This window comes from Choloepus didactylus, chromosome 6 (genome assembly GCF_015220235.1).
Source record: "Choloepus didactylus isolate mChoDid1 chromosome 6, mChoDid1.pri, whole genome shotgun sequence".
Classification (NCBI taxonomy): Eukaryota; Metazoa; Chordata; class Mammalia; order Pilosa; family Megalonychidae; genus Choloepus; species Choloepus didactylus.
Genome location: NC_051312.1, coordinates 74,779,652 through 74,807,637, shown reverse-complemented (window position 1 = coordinate 74,807,637; position 27,986 = coordinate 74,779,652).

The following is a 27,986-nucleotide window of genomic DNA, read 5'->3' as shown; positions in this document are numbered from 1 at the left end:
AGATATTCATAATTTTACCTTTTTATATCTTGAGTACATGTAGGATTGGTAATGACATTCCCTTTGTTTTGCTAATATTGGTAAATTTTATCTTCTCTTTTTTTCCTGCTCAATCTAACTAGGAATTTATCAATTTTTTCCTTTGTTTTTCTGGTTTTCATTATCTATTTCATGATTGCTTCTCTTATCTTCATTATTTCCTTCCTCCTACTAAGTTTAAGTGTAACCAGCTGTTCTCTTTCTTACATCTTAAGATGGAGGTTTATGTCATTGATTTTAAAACAACCTTATTCCTAACATCAGTATTTAAAACTATAAATTTCATTCTGTTGACTGATTTACTGCATTCCAAATTTTTTGAAATACTGTTTTCGTTTTCATTCAGTTCAATGTATTTTCTAACTTTCTTATGATTTCTTCTTTGACCCAAGGCTTATTTAGAAGTCTATTGTTAAATTTCCAAATATATGATTTCTCTAAATCAGAATTCCTCAGCCTCAGCATTATTGATGTTTTGGGCTGGATACCTCTTTGCAGTGGGGGAAAGGGAGGCTGTCCTGTGCATTGTAAGATGTTTAGTAGCAATGTTGGCCTCGTCCCTCTAAGTGCCAGTAGAACCACCCCTTTCAGTTATGACAACATAAAATATCTTCAGATATTGCCAACTGTCCCCTGAGAGGCAAAGTCGTCTATCGTGAGAACTGCTCTTCTAAATTTTTTTAAATTGATTTCTAATTTAATCCCTTTGTGGTCAGGGAACATGCTTCATTTGATTTCAGGCTTTTCAAATTTATTGGGATTTGTCTTATGGCCCAGTATATGGTCCCTCCCAGTGAAAATCCATGCACAAGTTTATAAGATTGTATATTTTTATGTTTTTAGCTGGAACATTCTATAAATCTCAATTAGGCTATTTTGATTAATTGTGTTGTTCAGATCTATGGTGTTACTGATTTTCTGTCTGCTTGCTCTCTCAGCTACTAAGAGAGGAGAATTAAAATCTCCAACTAAAACTGTAAATTTTTCTCTTCTCATTTTAATTATATCAGTTATGCTTCATATATTTTCAAGCTCATTTCCTAGAAATGTATGTTTAAATATTCCACAAAGTGGAGAATTTAAGATGATGGATTTATCTATTACTCCTTGAAATTCTGTTACTTTTTCTTTTATATTTCAGAGCCGTGTTACTAAGTATATAATTTAAAATTGCAGTATATTTTTAGTGGATTGACCCTTTTATCATCATGCAATGTTCCTTATTTTTTATCTAACAAAGATTATTAGAGTAGAAATACACATTTATATATCTTTTGGTTAGTATTTTCATAGGATATCTTTTTAAAAGTTTGTTTAACCAGAGAAGTTGTAGGTTTACAGAAAAATCATGTAAAAATTAAAGCATTCCCATATACCCCCCTGGTGTTAACACTTTGCATTAGTATAGTGCCTTTGTTACGATTGATGAAAGAATATTAAAATTATACCATTAACTATAGTTCATAGTTTACATTAGGGTGTATTTTTTTCCCACATACCATCTATTATTAACTCCTTGCATTAGTGTGGCGCATTTGTTGTAATTCATGAAAGAACATTGTTATAATTGTACCATCATTTACACTAGTGTTCACTGTGTTGTATACTCCTGTTTTATCTTTTATTCTAGTAACACATATACAATCTAAAATTTCCCCTTTTAGTCACATTCACATATATAATTCAGTGCTGTTAATTACACTCACAATATTGTGCTACCATCCCCACCATCCATTTCCAAAACTTTACAATCAACCTAAATAGAAATTCTGTAAAAATTAAGCATTAACTCCCTATTCTCTACCCTCAACTCAGCCCCTGGTAACCTGTATTCTAGATTCTAACTGTGAATTTCTTTATACTAATTATTTCATATCAGTGAGATCATACAATATTTGTCCTTTTGTGTTTGGCCTATTCATTCTGCATAATGTCTTCAAAGTTCATCCATGTTGTCACATGTATCAGGACTTCATTCCTTTTTTTTTTTTTAATTCAGTTTTATTGAGATATATTCACATATGATACAATCATCCATGGCATGCAATCAGCTGCTCACAGTACCATCATATAGTTGTGCATTCATCACCCCAATCTATTTTTGAACATTTTTCTTATACCAGAAAGAATCAGAATAAGAATAAAAAATAAAAATAAAAAAGAACACCCAAATCATCCCTCCCCATCCCACCCTATTTTTCATTTCATTTTTGTCCCTATTTTTCTACTCATCCATCCATACACTGGATAAAGGGAGTGTGATCCACAAGGTTTTCACAATCACATTGACACGCCTTGTAAGCTACATTGTTATACAGTCATCTTCAAGAGTCAAGTCTATTGGGTTGGAGTTTGGTAGTTTCAGGTATTTACTTCTAGCTATTCCAATACAATAAAACCTAAAAAGTGTTATCTATATAGTGCGTAAGAATGTCCACCAGAGTGACCTCTCGACTCCACTTGAAATCTCTCAGCCACTGAAGCTTTATTTTGTTTCATTTCGTATCCCTCTTTTGGTCAAGAAGAATGCTGAATAATATTCCATTGTATGTATATACCACATTTTATTTATTCATTCATTGGCTCAAAGACCTTGGATTACATCTTTTGACAACTGTGAATAATGCCACCATGAACATTGGTGTGCAAATGTTTGTTTGAGTCCCATTCTTTTGGGTATATACCTAGTAGAGGGATTTCTGGGTCATATAGTAATTCTATACTCAGCTTTCTGAGGAACTGCCAAACTGTCTTCCACAGTGGCTGTATCATTTTACATCCCACCGGCAATGAATAAATATTCATATTTCTCCACATCCTCTCCAACGCTTATTATTTTCTGTTTTCTTTAATGTTAGCCATTCTAATAGGTATGAAATGATATCTCATTGTGGTTTTGATTGGTATTTCCCTAATAGCTAATAATATTGAGCATCTTCTCATGTGCTTGTTGGCCATTTATATATCCTCTTTGAAGAAATGTCTATTCAAGTCTTTTGACCATTTTTTAATTGGGTTGTGTTTCAGTTTGCTAAAGCTGCTGGAATACAATATATCAGAAATGGATTGGCTTTTATAATGGGGGCTTATTAGTTCTCAAATTCACAGTTCTAAGGCCATGAAAACATCCCAAATAGGGCATCAACAAGAGGATGCCTTCTTGAAGGAAAGGCCACTGACATCCGGTGTTCCTCTGTCACATGGGAAGGCACATGGCCAGCATCTGCTGATCTTTCTCTCCTGGCTTCTGGTTTCAAAATGGCTTTCTCCAAAATGTCTCTGGGCTTCTGTCTTAGTTTCTCTCTTAGCTTCTCTGAGCTCTCTCCAAAATGTCTCTGCCTTTTATCCTCTCATAAAGGACTCCAATAAGAGGATTAAGACACACCTTGAATGAGTGGGGTCACATCTCCATGGATGCAACCTAATCAAAAGGTCCCACCCAAAATAGGTCTGCCCCCACAAGATTGGATTAAAAGAGCATAGTCTTTTCTGAGGTACATGATAGATTCAACACAGCACAGGTTGTCCTTTTCTTGTTGAATTGTTGGATTTCATTATATATTATTGATATTAAAACTTTATTGGATATGTGGTGTGCCAGTTTGGGTGTATTATGTCCCCCAAAACACCATTATCTTTGATGCGGTCTTCTGTGGGCAGACATTGGTGTTGGTTGGATTGTAATTCTTTTGGTGCTTCCGTGGAGATATGACTCACCCAACTGTAGGTGATAACTCTGGTTGGATGATTTCCATGGAGATGTGGCCCCACCTTTTCAGCATGAGCCTTGATTAGTTTGTTAGAGCACTATATAAGCTCGGACAGAAGAAGCGAGCTTGCTACAGCCAAGAGGGACACTTTGAAGAACACACAGGAGCTGAGAGGTGCTTCAGCTTACAGAGACATTGTGGAGATGGCCTTTGAAAGCAGACCTCTGCTCTGGAGAAGCTAAGAGAGGACAAATGCCCCAAGAGCAACTAATAATGATATTTTTGAGGAGCTGAAGCCTAGGGAGGAACGTCCTGGGAGAAAGCCATTTTGAAACCAGAACTCTGAAGCAGACACCAGCCATGTGCCTTCCCAGCTAACAGAGGTTTTCCAGACACCATTGGCCATCCTCCAGTAAAGGTACCCAATTGTTGATGTGTTACCTTGGACACCTAATGGCCTTAAGACTGTAACTGTGTAAAGAAAAAAACCCCCTTTTATAAAAGCCAATCCATTTCTGGTGTTTGCATTCTGGCAGCATTAGCAAACTAGAACATGTAATTCCTCCCATACTGTAGGTTTTCTTCTCACTTTTTTACAAAAAGACCTTTGATTCACATTTTACTTTATTTTTGCTGCATGCCACACTATCCAAGTGGGTTTATTTTCCTTTCTTCTTTAATATTTACTTGCATATAGGTCTGCTGGTGACAATTTTTCTATTTTTTTCTTAATTTAAAATGTATTTATTTTACTTTTAGTTTTTAGGGAAACTTTTGCTGGCTAATATATTCTAATTGCCAATTAGGTTCTTTTAGGTCTTTGAAGATATCATTCCAGTATTTTTGCTGTTCAAAATTTAGCTACCTGGTTAATTCTGGCTCCTTTGAAGGTAAATAGTTTGATTTTTTCTGAAAGCTTTTAAATGTTTTTGTCTTCTCAAGTTTTTATATGATTTTCTGGAAATTTCTCTTTGTTTATGTTGGTTGGGGTTCATAGGGCTTTTGAGTATTTATATTAATGTGTTTCATCAGTTTTTGAAATTTCTCAGCTTTTATCTCTTCAGATATTGCTTTTACCCAATTCTCTCACTCTTTCCTTTCTGTGAACCAAATTAATGTTTATTTGACTTTTTAACTATATCATTGAAGTTACTTAACCATTTTTCTGTATTTTCTCTCCTTTTGTCTCTCTGTGCTTCATTATGGACATTTTGTTTTGACCCAATTCACTAGTTATCTCTTCAGCTCTGTCTAAAATGCTACTAAAGCCATTCATTGAGTTCTTTTTTAAAAAAAAATTGTTTTTACTGTGAACTTTATTTAACATATATACATAACAGTGATAACATTCAATTTACGACTTCACAAGTAATTAGAGAGTAAATCTCAATGAATGTCATGGGTCACAGTTCCAAAACTTCAGCCAATTTCATTACTGGGAAATATAGCATACATAGAGAAAGGTGACGTCTCTCGATGTACAGCTCAACAAGAAGTCATATTTCAAGTATTGTTATAGGTTACAGTTCTACAATTTCAGTTCTTTCCTATATTCTACTTTTTAAGACACTTGTTTTACATTTTTCATAAAGTTTACATTACTGGTAACATACAATATCTCTACTTTTGTGTCTGGCTTATTTCACTCATTTTATCTTCAAGATTCATCCATGATGTCATATGTTTCACAACCTCATTCCTTCTTACTGCACCATAGTATTCTATTGTGTGTATATACCACATTTTGTTTATTCACTCATCTGTTGAAGGTCATTTGGATTGTTTCCATCTCTTGGCATTTGTGAACAATGCCACATGAACATCAGTTTGCAAATATCTGTTCATGTCACTGCTTTCAGATCTTCTGGGCTTATACTGAGAAGTGAGATTGCTGGATCATAGAGTAACTAGGTATTTAGTTTTCTGTGGAACCACCAAACTGTCTTCCAGAGTGGCTGAACCATTATACGGTCCCATCAGCAATGAATGAGTTCCTTCCAATTTCTCCACATCCTCTCCAGCACTTGTAGTTTCCTGTTTGTTTAATGGCAGCCATTCTAATTTGTCTGACATGATACCACATTGTGGTCTTGATTTGCATCTCCCTAAAAGCTAGTGAAGATGTATATTTTTTCATGTGTTTTTTAGCCATTTGTATTTCCTCTTCAGAGAAATGTCTTTTCATGACTTTTGTCCCGTTTACAATTGGGCTATTTGTACTGTTGTCGTTGAGTTGTAGGATTTCTTTATATATGCAAGATATAAAACTCTTAGCAGATGCATGGTTTCCAAATATTTTTACCCTTTGAATTGACTGCCTCTTTAACTTTTTGTTAAATTCCTTTGAGGTACAAAAGCTTTTACATTTGAGGAGTTCCCATTTATCTTTTGTTTCTTTCATTGCTTGTGTTTTGGGTATAAGGTCTAAGAAGCGACCCCCTAATACTAGGTCTTGAAGATGTTTCCTTACATTACCTTTTAGGAATTTTATGGTACTGTCTCTTATATTGAGTCTTTGATCCACTTTGAGTTAATTTTTGTGTGAGGTAGGGGTCCTCTTTCATTCTTTTGGATATGGATATCCAGTTCTCCCAGCCCCAATTGTTGAAGAGACTGTTATGTCCCAGATTAGTGGATCTGGGGGTCTATTTCTGAATTCTCAGTTCAATTCCATTGATCGATATGTCTTTCTTTGTGACAATGCCATGCTGTTTTGACTACTGTGGTTTTATAATAAGCTTCAAAATCAGGAAGTTTAAGTTCTCACACTTCTGTTTTCTTTTTTAGAATGCTTGTAGCAGTTCGAGGCATCTTCCCCTTCAAAATAAATTTGATAACTAGCTTTTCCAAATCTGCAAATAGGTTGTTGGAATTTTGATTGGAATTGCATTGAATCTGTAGATCAGTTTGGGTAGGATGGACATCTTAATGATGTTTAGCCTTCCTATCCAGGAACACAGAATATTTTTCCATCTCTTTAGGTCCTCTTCTATTTCTTTTAGTAAAGTTGTGTAATTTTCTATGTATAGGTCTTTTACATCTTTGGTTAAGTTTATTCCTAGGTACTTGAATTTTTTAGTTGCTATTGAGAATGGAATCTTTTTCCTGAGTGTCTCTTCAGTTAGGTCATTTCGAGTGTATAGGAACATTATTGATTTTTGTGCATTAATCTTGTATCCCACCACTTTGCTAAATTTGTTTATTAGCTCAAGTAGCTGAGTCACTGACTTCTCAGGACTTTCCAAATATAAGATCATATCATCTGCAATTAATGACAGTTTTACTTCTTCCTTTGCAATTTGGATGCCTTTTATTTCTTTGTCTTGCTGGATTGCTCTGGTTAACATTTCTAGCACAATGTTGAATAACAGTGGTGAGAGTGGGCATCATTGTCTTGTTCCTGATCTTAGAGGGAAGGCTTTCAATCTCTCACCATTGAGTACTATGCTGGCTATGGGTTTTTCATATGTGCTCTTTATCATATTAAGGAAGTTTCCTTCAATTCCTACCTTTTGAAGTGTTTTCATCAAAAAAAAAAAGGAAGCTAGATTTTGTCTAATGCTTTTTCAGCATCTGTTGAGATTTGTTAATCAAAAATGTTGTAATATATTGTTTGATTTTCTTATGTTGAACCATTCTTGCATGCCTGGAATGAACCCCACTTGGTCACAGTGTATGATTTTTTTTAATGTGTCTTTGGATTCTGTTTGCAAGTATTTTGTTGAGAATTGTTGCATCTATATTCATTAGAGAGATTGTCCTGTAGTTGTCCTATCTTGTAGCATCTTTATCTGTTTTTGGTATTAGATTGATGTTAGCTTCATAAAATGAGTTAGGTAGTGTCTCATTTTCTCCAATTTTTTGGAAGAATTTAAATAAGATTGGTGTCAGTTCTTTTTGAAAAAAGTTTGGTAGAATTCTCCTGTGAAGCTTCTGGCCCTGGACTTTTATTTGTAGGAAGCTTTTTGATAACTGATTGGATCTCTTTGTGATTGGTTTGTTGAGGTCTTCTGTTTCTCCTCTGGTCAGTCTATGTTGCTCATATGTTTCCAGGAAATTATCCATTTCCTCTAAATTATCTAGTTTATTGGCATACAGTTGTTCATAGTATTCTCTTATGATTTTTTAATTTCTTCAGGATGCACAGTGATGTCCCCTCTCTCATTTATTATTTTGTTTATCTTCATCTTCTCTCTTTTTGACTTTGTCATTCTCGCTAGGGGCTTGTCAATCTTGTTGATCTTGTCAAAGAACCAACTTTTAGTTTTATTTATTCTATTTTTTTTTTTGTTCCCCATATCATTTATTTCTGCTTTAATCCTTGTTATTTCTTTTCTTCTACTTGCTTTAGAATTAGTTTGCTGTTCATTTTCTAGATTCTTCAGTTGTTCCACTAGTTCTTTGATTTTAGCTCTTTCTTCTTCTTTAATGTATGCATTTAGAGCTACAAACTTCCCCCTCAGTACCGCCTTCACTGCATCCCATAAGTTTTGACATGATGTGTTCTTGTTTTCATTCATCTTTAGATATTTAGAAATTTCTCTTGCAATTTCTTCTTAGACCCACTGATGGTTTAGAAATGTGTTGTTTAATCTCCAGATATTTGGGAATACTCTAGATCTTTGATGATTATTGACTTCTAGTTGCATTGCACTGTGATCAGAGAATGAGCTTTGAAAAATTTCAATCTTTTTAAATTTTTTGTGGCTTGTTTTATGCCCCAGAATATGATCTATCCTGGAAAGAGTTCCATGAGCTCTAAAGAAAAATGTATATCCTGGTGATTTGGGATGTAATGCTCTATATATGTCTGTTAAGTCTAATTCATTTGTCACATTGTTTATGTTCTCAATTTGCTTATTGGCCCTCTGTCTGGTTGATCTATCTGTAGGAGAGAGTGATGTACTGAAGTCCCCACAAGTATTGTGGAAGTATCTTTTGCTTCCTTCGGTTTTGCCAATGTTTGTCTCATGTACTTTGGGGCACTTTGATTGGGTGCATAAACATTTATGATTGTTATTTCTTCTTGGTAAATTGTCCCTTTTATTAGTATATAATGTCCTTATTTGTCTTTTATGACATTCTTGCATTTAAAGTCCATTTTATCTGAAATTAATATTGCTACCCCTGCTTTCTTTTGGCTGTTGCTTGCATGGAATCTTTTTTCCATCCTTGAACTTTCAATCTCTTTGCATCATTGGGTCTAAAATGAGTCTCTTGTAAGCAACATGTTGATGGTTCATATTTTTTAATCCATTCATCCAATCTATATCTTTTAACTGGGGACTTTAATCTGTTTACATTCAATGTTATTACTGTGATGGCAGTTCTTGAATCAGCCATCTTATCCTTAGGTTTTTATTTGTCAGATGTATTTTCCCCCTCTCTTCTTTGTGTCCTTTCTTGTATCCTTACTAAAGCTCTTCAGTTCTGTGCCCTTCTCCAGACCTCTCTCTCCTTTCCTCTTTTCTTAGCCAGTAGAGCTCCCTTCAGTATTTCTTGTAGGATGAGTCTCTTGTTAGCACATTCTCTCAGCATTTGTTTGTCTGTAAAAATTTTAAGCTCTCCCTCAATTTTGAAGGAGAGCTTTGCTGGATAAAGAATTCTTAGATAGCAGTTGTTCTCTTTCAGAATTTTAAATATGTCATTACCAATGCCTTCTTCACCTCCATGGTGGCCGCTGAGTAGTCACTACTTAGTCTTACATTGTTTCCCTTGTATGTGGTGAATCGCTTCTCTTTCTGCTTTCAGAACTTTCTCCTTCAGCATTTGACCATCTGATCAGAATGTCTTGGAGTGGGTTTATTTGGATTTATTCTGTTTGGAGTTCATTGGGCATCTTTGATTTGCATATCTATGTCATTCAGCAGGGCTGGGAAGTTTTCCCCCAACAATTTCCTTGAATACTCTTCCTAGTCCTTTAGCCTTCTCTTCCCCTTCTGGAATACCAATGATTCTTATATTTGTATACTATATATTGTCCATCATTTCCCAGAGATCCGTTTCAAATTTTTCGATTTTTTCACCATTTGTTCTTTTATGCTTTCTCTTTCCAACATACTATCTTCAAGTTCGCTTATTAGTTCCTCTATTTCTTCAAGTCTGGTGTTATGAGTCTCAAGAATCTTTTTAATTTGATCAATAGTATCTTTTATTTCCATAAGATCTGCTATTTTTTTGTTTCTCTTGCAAAGTCTTCTTTATGCTCTTCTAGGGTCTTCTTCATGTCCTTTATATCTGAAGCCATGATATTGGTGTTTGTGTGTATTTCTTTGTCTAATTGTTCCAAGTTCTGTGTCTCCTCTGGTTTTTTAATTTGGGCATTTGGGTTATCCATATTTTCTGGTTTCTTCATATGCTTTATAATTTTCTGTTGTTTTTTGGCCTCTTGGCATTTATTTATATTGGTATGTAGGCTTATTTAAATAATTATTTATAATTTGACAGAGCTACAGCTTGGTGGTGTGCACTTTCCCTGACGTACCAGCAGATGATGCTCCCGAGCCACCTCTTGCCCTCAAGCCTGTTTTCCCCAACTTTGTCTGTGCACTGAGTAGGGGCCCAAACTATGTGGAAGATCAATTAGTGCACCAATTTTCCACATGCACTGGGGACTTCCAGCCCTTTGGGTGGGATGGTGTGCCCTGTGCAAATTGGCAGGGAGTCCACTGCAGGAAACAGTGGTTCCAGCCATTCCTGGGGCTGTGGGTAGAATACCCTGGGGTGTAGAAAGCATCTAACCCTTCAGCGCAAATTCCCCACAGTCCCTAGTTACCATGTCCACAAGTCCCTGGGGTTGGTGGATGGCTCCTGGCACTTCCATGCAGCACCCCTTCCTCTAGGCTGTGCACACCATGGGCTTCTGGGAGGAGGACTATTGCTGCCACAAGCCAGCTGAACCCTGAATTCCCTCAAGGAAGCTCTCAGCTGTGGTGCTGCAAAGAGATGTCTCCCAGCAATCTGCAAAGTGTGGAAACTACCACTTCTGTGATCATCTGCCTACTGTAGCAGGCCATCCCTGGCATGGGGACTCTTAGCTGTGGGTGTATGAAGGGTTTTCATCCATGCCAGATTCTGAGGCGGGTGCCCAGGGCATGGAAGGTACTCCCCACTGTGCTCAACTGCGGCTCCACCTGCCAGTTTCCTGGTGGCTTTCTGGGTCAGACACTAACCCATCTCTGAACAAAGTCTCTCAGTTTCTCCCCACTGCGCTCGACTGCAACTCTGGCTGCCATTTCCCCAGTGGCTTTCCAGACCAAACACTCACAATGTCTCCAAATATGGTCTCTCAGTTTCTCCCCACCATGCTCAACTGTGACTCTGGCTATGACTGCCATTTCCCTGGCAGCTTTCCAGACTGAATACTCACATGTACACAGTTACTAAGGGAGTAGAAGTCCCTGCCCAGCTGGTGGAACCCTGGAACCACTCTTCTGGAGCACATTCTGTCTTTTATGTAGTGTTTTTCATGGAGGAGAATTTTGCTCTGTCTCTCCTAATCTGCCATCCTGAATCCTCCTCATTGAGTTCCTAATTTTCTAATATTGTAATTTTAATTCCAGAATTTCTCTTTGGTTATTTTTCACATTTGAATTGTCATATATATATATATAGTTATCAATTCTCTGCTGAAATTTCAAATTGTTTTTTATGTCCTTCAACATTGTACTAATTTTCTATTGCTTTGTAACAAATTACCAGTTTCACAGTTTAAAACAACACACATTTGTTATCCCACAGTTTATGTTGGTCAGGAATCTGAGCTTAGATGGATCCTCAGCAGGGCTGCAATCAAGATGCCAGTAAAGGAAAGATCCACTTCCAAGTTCACTCAGTTTTTTGGCAGAATTCATCTCTCTGCTACTGTAGGACAGCTTACCTCATTATCTTGTCAGCCGTTAATTAGAAGCCACCCTCAGCCCCTAAAGCCCCCTCAGTTCCTTGTACTGTGGGGCTCCCCAGCATGGCTGCCTGCCTCATCAAAGCCAACAAGGCAGAGACTCACCTTGCAAAATAGGCATTACAATCTTATGCAACATAATCACCTGCACATAAGAACATACATGCAATCACATACATTCCATTACCTTGCCATATTTTATTTGGCTAAAAGAGAGTCTCAGATTTCACCCACACTCAAAGGAAAGGGATCACACAATAGCATGAACAAATAGAGGTGATCGTGGGGATGACATTAAGAATCTCTCTGCACAGTTCTCCTATTCCTTGTTATGTTGTCTTGTCTTCTAGTGTACATGGTTTCTTTGATTATATTCTAGACAAAAAATATCATTTGAGAAATTGTTTTAAGAAATAACCTGAAGCCTAGGATAATAGAATTTATCTCCAGAGAGTATTTTCTTTTTTGCTTGTACTACTTGGAGACACTAGCAACTTGGACACACTTTAACCCATCTTAAGGAGCTGAAATTAAAGTTCAGTTAGTTCACCACTGGTTCATGTTTACTCATAGGGTTAGTGTTTTGTTGTACTGAACTACTATATAAAGGATTTACAGGAGCCTCTACTTTGGTGGGCCAAACTTTCTTCCAACTTTCTTCCCCAATGAGACTATGAAAACACAATTAAGCGTTTAAGCCACATCTTTTAAATCAACTAAATTAAAGACATTTTGTACCTAGAAAAGAAAAATAGTCATGAAAAATTATACAATTTTAAAATACAATGCATCATTTTAGCAACTATTTTAAAGATCGATAAGGGCTTTGAAGAACAAGTAGATTTTTAGATTATCAGTAGGAGAATAAACTGGTAAAATCTTTTGGAAGACCAATCTGGAAATATCTATCAAACCAAAATAATACATTTCTTTGAATTTATTCTAATTCAGTTATCAAATAGAATATGTGTAAGGATTCTTTCTTAAGACTAACTTCTTAATTCTAGAGGTATTCATTGAGCACCACTAAGTCCCTGGTACTATTTTGAACACTGGGGTTAAAATGGCAAACATGACAAACATAGTCCCTGTACTCATGAAGCTTATATTTCGGTATTGGAGAATGTTTGGGTTTGCTAAAGATGCCAGAATGCAATATACCAGAAATGGGTTGGCTTTTACAATGGGGATTTATTAGCCAACAAATTTACAATTCTAAGGCTGTGAAAATGTCCAAATTAAGGTATCAACAGGATGATACCTTCTCTGAAGAAAGGCTGCTGGCATCAGGGACACCTCTGTCTCATGGGAAGGCACAAGGCTGGAGTCTGCTGGTCTTCTCTCCCAGGTTTCATTGCTTTCAGCTTCTGGCTTCAGTGGCTTCCTCTCTCAGCTCCTCTAGGGGCTTTTTTCTCTGAGCTTCTGTGGGTCCTTGCTTGCTTCTCCAGGGCTTTTCTCTCTAAGGTCTCTAGGCTTTTTCTGTCTTTTATTCTCTCATAAAGGACTCCAGTAAAAGGATTAAGATCCACCTTTAAATGGGTTGGTCATATCTCAATTGAAATAATCTTGCCAAAAGGTCCCACTTGTAATAGGTCTGCACCCACAAGAATGGATTAAAATAACATGGCCATTTCTGGGGTCCATAACAGCTTCAAACTAGCACAGAGAACTTCAAAACAAAACAAATAAAAACCAAATAAAACAAAAAAGGCAACTATCCATCCACTTATGATAATGGTTTATTAGGCAATCCAGACCAATACTTACATCAAGAACAACAGAATCTAGTTAATGTGATAAACAAAACCAACTGCTTGAAAGCATCAGAGAGCTAAGAAGGTAATTAATTATTGGCAGACCAAGATATGGGGGAAGACAGAAAGCCAAAGGCTGAAGGATATGGGGAAAAGAGACAATACAAGGCAATATAACAAGATATAGTAGAAACTAGATACTTAGAAACAGACCCAAGGGAGTCCAGATATTGGCATTATCAGACAAAGCTTTTTAACTGACTATACTTAATATATTGAAAGATACTTTAAAAATGAAATTTTAGTGCAAAACTGGAAACTATTTGAAAGTTTAAAAAAAACAAAAATATGTACAACTGAAAATACAATGTAAAAAAATAAAAGCTCAGTGGGGAGTATTAATAATCTATAGACACAGTTGAAAAGAGAATTCATAAACTGGAAATAGGTCAGAACAAAATGTCCATAATGAAGCATGGAAAGATAAAAGGATAAAAAAAATGAAAAGCAGAAAAATGGATAAGTGACTTAAAGATACATTCAGAAGATCCAAAAAAACATTGAATTTTCCCACCCACAGTTCTAAGGATATCATGATAAATTAGCCCAATTATGTTTAATTTAGCCAAAGTTGTTTTATCATTTGTGTTAAGAACTATAAGTAAAACAGAAATTGGTATAGAAGAGCTGGTTGGGGCTTAAGGCAGTAAATATCCAACTAATATGAAAAGAGGAGAACTCAGGACTCTCATAGCACATGGGCTAAAACAGTTAACCAAATATCATTTGTGGTTGCCTATAAAATAACATGCCCATTGGAGACAATTCTTTGAGTAATGCAGTCCCTAGATCAGAATGCATATCTTTGGAAATTCATTAACTGCAGTGTTGGATGATTTCTTTAGATATTCTGGAAATCTGAAAGATAATTACAGGTTCATATTTATAAATTCTCTAAGTAATGGAGTAAACTAAGAACTATCAATGACTGAGATAGCCAAAATTCTGAGAATAAATTTTGATCCTGTCAGTTGAAATATTATATCAGTTGAATTCAGATCCTTGTGAAAGTTAAAACACTGATCAGGAAAAACTGGATATGGCAATATATTGGAAGATTTGAATGTCTCAAAGTAACCTGAACCGGAAACTCTCCTTGAGCCTCCCTTGCAAGTCAAAACATCTCCTCTTTGCCTGTCTCCTGACGCTGTTCCTGCCCTCTTTGAAGATTAATGATCTCACTTAAGGCAATACACCTCATGCCCCACCTCTGTTACCCCTCATTTTCTCAGATCCCAGCATGCTCTGAAGTCAAATCCGAGTAAAGAATATTTGCACATCAGAGGAATATAAACTTTTCCTACTTTATGTCATTCCTGTGTGTAGGAATTATATCTGAGGGTGCTAAACTAAGGAGAGAAGAATATAACATTAGATCATTTGAATTCATGATGTCATTGCCCTTACCAAAGATTCTTGATATGATATGCTAGCTAGAACAACTGGATGTGGTTCTTCCTGCTTGTTTAATTGGTTGATTGAAACCTAGACTGGGGGTAGCCCAAGTAAAGTGAAGGTGAGAGGCTGGAAGAAATCCTTTAGAATTCAGAGGAAGGAATCCAAAGCTTGGGAAGATATGGAATGTTGATATGGGTTTATCATGAGCAGTCTATGTATGTAACCCATGTATGCATCTTCTAAGTAGAACTCAGATGCATCTTCTACTCCATGGCACTGAAAAATTCATTAGTGAGGGAGCACAATTTTTTTAAGAAGTTCTTAAATAGATGTCATCTATAGCCCAGGGATGTGGATGGGAGACACCAAATTTAAACTAGGGTCTAATTTCAATAATGATAACAAAACCTTGAAGTAGCAGAGGCTATACATGAGGTAAAAGCACTACACCAAGGCCAATAGAACAATCATATGACATTCAGAAAGGTCTCACCAAAAGAAAACTGTAGAGGTAGCTGACTAAGCATGGTGTCCTTAGTACAATGGATGGGCAATCCAAAAGGCTCAGCTTGTATGTATGACCCAAAACACTCTAGGTTCAGAGAACAATTCTCATTTGAAATACCGTGAAATATAGTGAGATCCTGTCACACAATTCCCAGACCTATATTGATTCAGGGACCCAAACTCCCTTGGATTAAAGTGAGGCAATTACCCTTGAGGAAAAATCTTGCAATACTATTGCACAGATATTCTTTGACTCATATTCATCTATTCCAAATGGACTTAAGTCCACTTATTTGAGCAATTTGTTATTTAAAAAAGGAAATACCCATACCTTTCAAGGGTTATTACGCAAAGACTCTGAGCCATTATTCTCACAATGACACTAATCTTTGGAGGTCCAGAATTCCACTGTGGTCTACCAATCAGAGAGAAAGTGTATAAGAATTAGGTTGTAAGTGGAATTCTGAGCTAATTTCACATTTTCATGGACCTAGGAGCTCCCAGTTTTCTAATCAGAATATATTTTGTCATCAACTGTGAGAATTCCCACCTATCAGCTCCCTCTTACAGGGAATAGGGCTATTGGTAGATTTAGCAGAGGCCTCTGAATCTACTCCTCTTGGTCAAAATGGTAAATCAAAGGAATATTGCTTTCTTTAAGGCACTAAAGAAATAAACACATCCACCAGAGCTGCAGCATAAGACTCTGGCAGTATTGCTAGAGCAGGGAGATCAAGTTTCTGGAAAAGCAGGATGATATTAATATCATTAGTGTTCAGTGTCCAGCACTATTTGTACAGGCTGCAGCCCCCAGTCGTCTGCAACAGCTGCAGAGTTGTCCCCACTTGACCAGTTTCTCACAGAAATTAGGGGCATAACCTTAATCCTGATTCTGCAGTCATCCTGGTAACTCTTCTGCTGCTGAAAAAATATCCTGAGCCTGTTTCTGTTGGCTGCAATTGAAAACCCTTACTGATATGCACACGCTATTAGTAATGTTTTTATAAGTTAGCTAAGTATGCAGAATAACAACAGTATTGCTCACTGGAATAAAATCAATATGCTAAGTATATCTGAGAAAGTTTTTAGTTAGATGGCCCTCATTCATTTAAATTGCACCATTACCTATGGAGTTAGATATTTAGATGTTTAAATATGACAGTATAAATGAATACACTGTAGCAGGTGTGCCAGTTTGAATGTATTATGTCCCCCAAAATGCCATGTTCTTTCATGCAATCTTGTGGGGGCAGATGTATTAGTGTTGATTAGGTTGGAATCTTTGGATTGGGTTGTTTCCATGGAGGTGTGACCCACCCAACTGTGGGTAATACATTTGATTGGATTTTTTCCATGGAGGTGTGGTCCCGCCCTTTTAGCCTGAGTCTTGATTGGTTTACTGGAGTACTTTAAAAAGAGCCACACAGGCCCAGATGCTTGCTGCAGCTTAGAGAGACATTTTGGAGATGGCTGTTGAAAGCAGACTTTTGCTAATGCTTTGGAGATGCTAACCCAGAGTTAGCTCCGGAGAAGCTAAGAGAGGGCAAAATGCCCCAAGAGCAATGTTTTGAACAATGCATAGGAGCTGAGAGAGGAGCTGGAACACAACCCGGGATCAGCAGATGCCAGCCACTTGCCTTCCCAGCTAACAGAGATTTTCCAGACGCCGTTGGCCTTCCTTCGCTGAAGGTATACTTGTGCTGATGCCTTAATATGGACATTTTCATGGCCTTCAGACTGTAAATTTGTAACCAAATAAACCCCCTTTATAAAAACCAATCCATTTCTTGTATTTTGCATTACGGCAACATTAGCAAACCTGGACAGAGGGCATCATTCAAAAAGTGCCTTATTGTTGACAGGAGGTATAAGAGCATTAAGAAGAAAGAACTGAGCTCTGGACTCAGACTCCCTGTTTCAAATCACACCTCACATCTCCCTCACTCCCTTACTTGCTCTGTGACCTTGGCCAAATTACTTAACACTATCAGTCTCAGATTCTTACTTAACATTAATCAGTCTCAGATTCTCATCTATAGAATGAAGATAATAGAACTGTTGGATATTAAGTGAGATAATATATGTAAAGACCTGAAAAATAGTGCCTAGAATATATTAAGCACTTAATAAATATTAGATACCATTAATATCATGGAAACAATAAAACAAGGAAGAATATTTCAATTAACGTAATCATTTCAACAACCCACTGAAAGACGTTGCTATTATCCCCACTTCCCAGATGAGGAAACAGAAACCAGAAAGGTTAAGTAACTTGCCTGAGATCATATAGTTAGTGTGCCGGTGTGAATGTATTGTGTCCCCCAGAAAAAGCCATATTCTTTGATGCAATCTTGTGGGGCAGACATTTTAGTGCTGATTAGATTGGACTCCTTTGAGTGTTTCCATGGAGATGTGACCCACCCAACTGTAGGTGATAACTCTGATGAGATCATTTCCATGGAGGCGTGGCCCTGCCCATTCAGCATGGGCCTTGATTACTGGAGCAGTATATAAGCTCAGACAGAAGGAGCGAGCTTGCTACAGCCAAGAGGGACACTTGGAAGAATGCACAGGAGCTGAGAGAGGAACTGTAGTTTACAGAGACATTTTGGAGACAGCCTTTGAAAGCAGACTTTTTCTCCGGAGAAGCTAAGAGAGGACAAATGCCCCAAGACCAACTGAAAGTGACATTTTGGAGAGAAGCTGAAGCCTAGAGAGGAACGTCCTGGGGGAAAGCCATTCTGAAACCAGAACTTGGAACAGACGCCAGCCACTTGCCTTCCCAGCTAACAGAGGTTTTCTGGATGCCACTGACCATCCTCCAGTGACGGTACCTGATTGTTGATGCATTACCTTGGACACCTTATGGCCTTAAGACTGTAACTCCGTAACCAAATAAACCCCCTTTATAAAAGCCTATCCATTTCTGGTGTTTTGCATTCCAGCAGCATTAGCAAACCAGAACAATTAGTGAGTGGATGAACCTGGATTCCAACTCTGGTTGTGTGGCGACAGAGTTTTCACCCCTAATAATATTAAAACTAGAATTAATTTACTACTACTCTCTATTACTACTACTACTATCCTTATTTTTTTATTATATTTATCATTCAATACTGTTGGTATGCTGGCTGTGATCTGAAACCAAAGCTGACTAATTGCAATCATAAGTAAGTACATTTCAAGTTCATTAGAATGATTACTTCCCTTTGATCTGAAAGTTGTTTACCTGAAACTAGACTTTGGATTTGGATGATTTGGTTGAGAGTAGATGATTTAAGGACTCCTCAGGGAGCAAGGCAGCCTTTGCTCATAGTCAATTTTAGAGGCCACATTGAGTAAGAGGATCAGTCTAGGGACTCACATCTCCTATATTTGAAATTGAAGATAGGGTTCAGAATTGAAGACAAAGCCCCAGGGGACTCCTGGGTCAGACACCATCTCTGCCTAATTCCATCTCCCCAGCAGCTCAAGCTGATGCATCTGCAAGTCATGGCATATCCCCAGATAATGGGGCATTAGAGCAATAGGGGATACGTCATTAATTCTTAGCTTTGTATATATTCAAACAGCAATTACATATACTAGAGAAATACACTTTTCCCCCCTTTGGGGCCTGAAACTATGTGGTTCTTTGAAATTAAAACTGGCACTTTGAATAAAATTTCTTAAATCTCTTCTTACTGCTTTCTGGATGGCTGGTAAATACTGTCTGGCCCTGTGGCTTACTCCATCACGGAGAGGGGTCATACAGTTGGGTTTCATTTAGAAATCGATAACAGCTTGAAAATAATCTCCTAGATCAATCATATTCTTAGTAAATGGGTACACATTGACCAAGTGAGAGATCAGGTGGGGATCCAGGTTTCAAGCAAATAGAATCTGATTAAGAAGTAACGAAGCTAGAAGAGTATGAATGAAGCTAAAGAAGACACTTTAACTTCACATACAAAGATTGCCTACGTAGAAATTACTCATGACCAAAAAGATACCAGAATCTTTCACTATGATGTTTATAGGAAAATGCTTAAAAGAATTAGCTCCATCTTCATATTCTATCTTGTTTCATCAGGTTGTTTTTCTTAGCTAAGTTCTATAATAATTAGGGAGATAGATATTTCAAATTTTGTCTTTCCAAGTTACATTTCAAGAATGTTTTTAGCTTGTACATCTATAAATTGAGTAGATTTAATTCATTAATGGGGGAAGAGTATCTAAATTAATATTAATACAGTTGTAATGCAATGAAAATGCAAAAAGCAGTACGAAACATGCAAACAAGAAATTAAAAATTTCAAATCAGTTATAAAGTGTATGGACTAAAGAAGAAAAGATCCTGTTATTCAATTTCATGTGCATGTGAATAAGTCAAAATAATTCTGAATATGTAATGACTGGAAACACTTAATTATGGAGCCTAGTATGCAACAATAGCTTTGAAACATGAATTAGTTCATTCATAGTTGTAGGTATTCAGTTGACTGATACAGAACATTGTCACATAAAGTTGAATTGAGAAGAGCAGGAAAGAAAAGGATGTGAAGGGGCAATGTAGCAATCGATGTTCTGCAAGCTCTTTGATCGTCTGTCTGTGTCGGAGAAGGACACACCTGGAGTACCAGTCAAATACCACCATCTTATCATCTAATCATTCACCCATTCATCTTCATTCATCTTGTCAACATTCTTCAAGTTCTATGAAGTCAATAATACCTCCATGTCTGTGGTATTTTAATATCTTCTTAAATAAAAGAAAAACAACCCATGATGTATCATCAGAATTTACTCAGTTGAACATACTTTTCGAACACCCTTTTACCAAGACATTTTTGTTCTTCAGACATTAATTGCTAAAATTAGGCTCTAGTAAGATGGGGTATCAATAGAAATAATGCCTATAGTGGTGTCATTCAAGGCAGGGGTGAGAGAAAATAGGATTTAAAAATGGCTTGTGGCAAGAAGATTCACAGGAGCAAATGGCCATTAAAAAAATTATGTTCAGCATTGTTTGAGCATGTTAAGGGTGTTGGAGTTATGTTTGCAAACTTGATACCAAAGATGTGCTGAGGGAGAGCTTTTTTTGTATCTAACACCAATCCCTCTGATAATTGTTTGCCCCATTGTCTGTTAAGTTTCTCAATTTCCCCCAGAATAAAAAAGTCAAAGAGCAAAATGACTGGAGAAAATCATTGCACTATACCCAAGCTCCTCCTCCACATGTTTCTAGAAAATCAAGAACATAAAGTCCCAGTCTCTCTCTCTCTCTCTCTCTCTCTCTCTCTCTCTCTCTCTCTCTCTCTCTCTGTCTCTCTCTCTCTCTCTCTCTCTCTCTCTCATTCATTCTCTCTCTCTCTCTCTCTCTCTCTCTCTCTCTCTCTCTCTCTCTCTCTCTCTCTCTGTTTTTCTTACCAGTGTCATCATTCTTGTATGGAAACAGGAGAAAATCCTGATACTTAAATTTGGTTGGAATTTCCCTTATTCCATAGGCATATTTTAGTCTCTATGGGGGAGTCTCATCTTACAGAGAGCAACCATTGTCATGATGGGCACCTTTATCCAGATTCATTTCTTTCATGCTCCCCACACCAGGTGTTACTGCTTCCTGGTCAGGGCATTGTCCTACAGTCATTCCATGCCCACTGGTCACCTTCTGAGCTCCGCAATCAAGGTGTCAAAGGAAATCCAAAACAACCTGCCAGCCTGGGCTCATTTGAGTTCAAGATGACACCTGATGGCAGCCTCTCTGCTGCCGCTTACCAGCTGGACCATCATACATCCCTTGTCTTACAAGGACTCTAGGAATTTTCCTTAAGAGAGAATCAACTTTTTTATTAGTGTGTCTGTAAACATTACCAATACTGTTAGGACTGTCTTCATCTCCCAGGCATCCATCCTGGCTGTGGCCCCAAGAATTCTTCCCTCTGAAGCTTTTTTTTAACCTACATCTAATACCTTTTATTCTTGGGTTTATGTAACTTTCTTTTCTGAGGTCACAAAACAAACTGGCCCAAGTCTTATCCAAATTGGGCCCATGTAATTATGTCCATATGCCAGCTAAATCCCTGGTCACATCCTCAAGGCATTCTGAGGGAAGGAATTTCCCAGAGACAGCACCAAGGAAAAAGATTCTGAGTGTGCATCAAAAGAAAGCAAGATTTACTGCTAGTAATTAAGCCAAAACTGGACCCCAGTCTGTTTGGTGTTATCTGGCCTTGGGAACTGGACTAATATGTTTGAATTGCAAAAATAATTATTTATGAAATGCATAAAACCAAAATGTTCTGAATAAAACAAAATTTTGCCCATATGAGAAAATTCTTCTTAGCAATTATCTTTTATTTTCTCAAATAAAACTTTTCTTCACACCATTCCTTTGTTCTCTCTTACAATCTACAAGCATTCATTTCTCAGAATACATAACACATCTTGTTTATTTTGAGCATTGTAGTAAACACTAAAAATTCTAAGTTACCCTCATCCATGGGCTTTGTTCTCTGAAGAGAAAAACCACATTTTGGTAATTATACTGTCTAATTACTATGTGAATACTTTTCTGTAATAGCATGAGCAATCCTGAAGGTCAGTATATCAATGTCATGGAAATCAATCTCAGACAGGTGCAATCAATTTGGAATTTGAACTGCAATACCCACAATGTAGTCACAGCAAGAGTTTTTCTTTTCTCATATCATAAAGAACACAGACCTTCCTCAGACCAGACTGCTAAGCTACTTTATGGGAAGTCATAGCATAAACATGATTCACAAATATAAAGATAGTTAGTACCAGAGTAAAAAGGCCTTCCATTACCCTAAAGGGTGAACTTTCCCACTCAAATGATGACACCAAAATTTCTTCCAGGGCTGTTTAAATTTTCATAATATTAGGATGGAATTATAAGTAAAAATTCCTAGTTGTTTTACTGATTCTACACTGTACTAATATGGGAGCAGTTCACCAATAGAAAACTAGATTTATAATTTGGCTTCAAACCAAATGCAACAGCACATCATCTACTCGGGGCAAACACGATAATTCAGAGCTCCCACCAACTCACAGCTGGATGAAAGGATCATTAAATTCATATAGGTTCCTGATTTTGGTAGAATAAAGTGTCAGTCTTGTTGAGTTACACCCCCAGACACACTTATACTGAACGCTACCCTCAAGAGTTAACATTACCAAGATTCTTGCACATCTACAGAATGTTCTTTCTCTAAATTGATAAGGAAAGGCCACTAAAACGATGGCTCTTGGTCTGACACAAACACTCCCCTTCCAGTTCCTTTCTCTTTAGTGTGAATTAATGAACTTGGGAAATGCTGAGAGCTAGAAAATATAATTGCTTATTTGAGAATGCTCTCACATTACCTCCCCCTTGCTTTGAATGCCAAAAATGAGGGCAGAGTTTTTTTGCAGAAGATGAGAGCAGCAATAGTTTAAGTGCTGTGCTAAGTCACTGCAGTTAATGACCTAGAAGGCCAGGTACTAACCCCTTTCCTCTAGTTGCCATGAGGAAAGACCAGATGCATTGAAAAAACAGACCCTGACCACACTAGCTGTACTTAGTGTCCCAGTATTAATCCAGAAGGAAATGGAGAAGGGAAAGAAAAAAGAAAGGAAGTCATGGGATAATTAGAACATTTAGTCTCTGACCCGGTTTCAAATATGATTTTATTCCTTAATTTAGTTCAATGGGGGAATACATAACAGTAGAAGGAATGAAGACTGTTTTTCTCTTACATTGTCTATTATGGTAAAAATGCTAGCCAAGATCATCCTTTCCTTTGTAAGCAAAAACGTCCCATACGTGCATCCCAGTTATACAATCTTTGCATAATCTTACCTAGATCCCTATAAGACATTCACTGGGCCCTGAGACCAGCCACTATGTCAGATGTCCCAGCAAGGACCAAAGGTTCTGGACTTGGAAATCATCCTGAGCACATTCACCAAAGCATTGTAACCTGAGTCATCCTTAGTTACCAGGATGATTCAGGGATTTTAATTCCCTAGAGTGATTTAAATCAAATGTAAAATATCACATAGACACTCTGTATAAATTGTTCCCTTGGTACCCAGGAAGCTCTGGAATAACAAGAGATAACAGAGTCATTACATATTAACTTTATAAATACTCAGGCGTTTGTGTGGAACACAGAAACCAAGACTTCAGTCAGACATGAAGAAGTCTGTTTGTCTGACTGGAAGTGCACTAAGTGAATGCTTCAAGGGCATTGGGAATCCTGACTGACTGTCCGATAGGTGCTTGGTAAGTTATATTCACTTCTAAGGCTGTCATAACAAGAACACAAGGAAGCCAGAGAAGGGTTTCAGTTCTGAGACTTGAAGAGGACAGGGCTCTAGGACAGAGATGAAATGGAGAAGGACTGGACAACTCTTCCTTGGAAAAGCTGGGATATTTTTGTCAGTGTTATTATTCTATAAGGAAACCATAACAGTGTTCTGATAAACTCCTGAAGCTTCTGAAATTAAGCACACAGTTCTGTATGATCCTGGGAACAGATTCTCAAAATAACTCAGGTCCTCCTCCCTTTCCGGGTTTAAATTTTTTTCTTAGATTACTCAACAGGGTTGTTTGAATTGTTCAGTCATATTGATTGATGGTAAAGAACAAAATACTCTGGATTGTCAAATGTTGACTATGTTGGTTAGACACAATAAATGTTACAAGTGCCTGAAAAAAAAAAGAGGAAGTGTTGTTGAACTCGTCCCTAAAATTTTCATAAGTCTAGCTTTGCAAGAAAAAAAACACAAACATGAAATAAATACTTAGAAATCATAAATTAAGAGGCAGCATAGTATAAATTGAGGGTGCTGAAATCAGTCTACCTGTTACAAATCCTGGTTCACCTACTTTGTGAATTTGGCAAGTTCCTGAACATATCTGTGTCTCAGTTTCCTCATTTAGATAACAGAGATTATAACAACTATGCATTAAATAAAATAACATATGTAAAACAGAATCAGTCTTGCCACATTGAGAATATTCAAGTAACTGCTTATCATTAAATGTGGGAGTAACTACATCTCAATACTCAGTATTTATTTTTAAAGGTGACTATAAGTTTTCTCATAGATAGTCAAATATTTGGTTTTAAAGGTTTGCTGTTTTGTTTTTCCTGGAATTTATAGTCAGGTCTGTTTATATTCTAAGAATAATAGACTAAACATTGATGTTATTAGTAAGCCTCACATTTAGCTGTCCATGAATAAAATGAAATTACATGTTGTTAAGAAAGAACATTCAATTAGAGCTTCTTTAGGATGCAGAAAAGCATTTCTGCATCATAAATGATGAATAAGCATTTAGCAGATTGAATAGAAATTTTTAAAAACCTAGAAATTAGAATGCATTAACCATGAGTTAGAAACTTTATAGGCAAATATGCAATCATATCAATAATAGCTAGCATAGTAAAATTCCTTTATTATGCAAGAGCTGTAAAATAAAGCTAGAGTTTGCACTCCAAACTTTTAGACTCTTCCAGAGTTACTAAAACTTTCCATGTCTCAGTTTGAAGCGGGAACCATTTTAGCTCTAAACAAACGGAGACAAGAAGGCTTGATCAATTCTAGAAATGAATCCAAAAAATGTTTGCTTCCTTTGATGGCACAGAATTCTGAAGGCAACAGCAAACATTTTACTGAATAAGATTAACTTCAGTGCCTGAAGATCTCAAAGTTTTGTTTTGTTTTAAGCTATCATTGTGAGACCTAAGACCACAACACAACAGGTTGCATCAGAGATGCCCATATTTAAAAGACTCCTTACTATTTCCAATATAAGCTGGCCTTAACATCTTGGATACCTTTTCCCTGCTGACTTCTCTCCTTGGCCCTTAAAGATACACTTTTTTCCAAAGGTCAGTCCTAGAACCCTTGCTTTCACCTATATCCCTCTTCCTGAACAATCTCACTGATCCTCACAGCTTTTATCATCATCTGTATATGATGAATCCCAAATCAGTATCTCTAGTTCTGACTGTGTGATGAACATCCTCCATCCAATGTAACTGAATTCAACACCGTTCCCTCTCTATCTAATCCTTTCCCAGGTTTTCTGTTTCTGTTAAAAGTACTATCTCACAACATTGTTAAATAAACACATTGAGAAAATTTGCTTCTTTTTTCCCTCAATTATATTTTCTACTTTTGAATTCTATAATATTAATTTTGGTGCACATCTGTGTGTTTGTCTATATGTATTTAAATTGTGTCAGACCTTCTGAGGAAAGAGATGCAGTAAAATGAAATTAAACTGTCAATTCTTATATTATCATTACCCTGGTCTCCCAGACTTGAAAATTCAGAGTCTCAGTCAGTTACCAAGTGACACAGATTCTGCCTTTGTCTGTCTTCTTTCTTCTTTTCTACTATCATTTCTCTAGTTCAAATACATATCACCTATTTAGCAGAAAATGTCCTGACTGGTGTCCTTGCTGACAGTTCTCTCCCTTTAATCCATCCCACACATGCTATCAGATTAACCTCCTGAATGCTAAGCACCAGTAAGTCATTCTACTGCTCAAAGTTTTAATGGGTCCATACCCACTACTGAAATAGTTAATAAAATCTCCCTGGCATTCAAACTTCCCCACAATATGGCACACCCCTACTCCCATCCAGTCTGTGTCCTGCTCATTTTTCATAAAGCCTTGCTCTTACCCAAAAGGATGCTTACAATCCCCCAATCATGCTCCGAAATGTTCTGTTTCAACCCCCTGCTCAATTGTTTTGTCTACCTAATCTACTCTCTTCTAGTCCAAACTTTATCTTTTAAGGTTCTTTCAATATTCCAGTGTCCATCTCAGTTCATTTAAGAGGCTGCCTACCCCCTAGAGGAAACAGGCCAAACTCCTTAAAATGGGATATGAGTCCCTCAATTATCTAGCCCAGACATTCACTTCTAGCCACATTTATTATCGCCCACTTGTAGGCAGTACTACCCTTAGATCCAAAAAAACCAGTGGGACCCTGCTTTGATCTCCATTCTTTAGGGCCCTTCTGGTCCTCTTCCTACTTCATTCACCACACTCCATGAGTCAAGGAGTGTGTGGGGCCAAAGTGGCATACCTCCCCAATGACCACGTTATCCATCTCTTCTAGAGCATGCTTCAGATAGCCAGGACCCTAAAATCCCATGCTCAAATGGCTTCCACCATAATCCCAGAATCTACAAGAGCCTCTTTCCCAGATCATCTTTAATAAAGAGGATCACACTGCTGATGCTCACACCCCTAGACCTTAAGGATGGCCAAGGGATGGGTGTTTGCAGGGGTGTGAACTGACCTGGTACATACAGGCTGTCTCATCCACACGTGTACAGTCTCCTCACACCACCTCATTACAGTGTGTAGCTCCAAGGATTCAAGAATTCTACCTTGAAGGTCATAATGAAGTAATTTGTTCAGGATGGAAAATAAAACATATTTTACTAATTTGTTAGCTTGATTTATTATGGCAGTGGACTTCCATCTTTTGTTCTTGCTCTGGGCCCTGCCAATGTCAGGGGCAGACTTGCCCCTAAGGAGTCTGCTTTCTAACCACACCAAATAGCTGCAGTTCTTTAATGCCTCACCTTTCTCAAACCTCAGTGACTTTGCACAAACTATTTGCTCTGTTACAATACCTGAGACACTCCTTGTGCTTTTGAAGAACAAATCCTTTAAGAAGTTAAAAGATAAAACTGTTATCATTGCACTATTTTTTAACATTGCTTTGGAAGTACTAGCCAATACAATTAGAGAAGAGAAAGGATTAATAGATACTACATAGAAATTCACTTCTGTTTTCATATTATATGAATGAATATCTAAAAAAAAAAGAATTGACTAAATAAAACTATCTTAAAATTGTGGAGACTTTGGTTAGTTAGTTATGAGATTAATTTACAAAAATCAGTAACTTCCCTTCATATAAGCAATACTTAAATAGAATATATAATGAAAACTTTTTCATTTCTAATAGTGAAAAAAAGATAAGAAAGCTGTATATAGGCTTAAAAGAAATATGGAAGAAAGAAAACTTCAAAACTCCATGGAAGGAAGCCTTTAATAAATTAAATACATGCCTTAATTATAGAAAAGAAGATTTGATTGTAAAGATAACAATTCTATCCCAAATTTACATATTGATTCGATGAAATAGCATTCCAAGTATCAACAGGATTGTTTTTATTTTTTGGAACTTGATAAAACAATGCTAAAGGTAATCTAGAAAGTTAAGCATATGAGAATAGCCTGAAAATTTGCTACCAGATTTTTACATGAATTATATGGCTATTTTATTTAAATATTTGATTCTGGCTCTAGAAGAGACTGCAAAGAAAAAAGAATTTGAAATTGATCCAAGTATGTATGGATGTTTCAATATACAATAAACTGGCATTTTAAATCAACAGAGTCAGCAGAAAAATTATTTCATCAATAAATTTTGACAGGACACCTAGCAAGCCACTTGGAGAAATAAGTGAGGATAGATGATTCCCTCATTCCTTATATCAAAATTAGATCCCAACGTAAGAGTATTAATCAGTTTTGTAATTATTGGTCTAGTCTATGTGTGCCTTTTTATGCCTTTAAAGGTATTTAG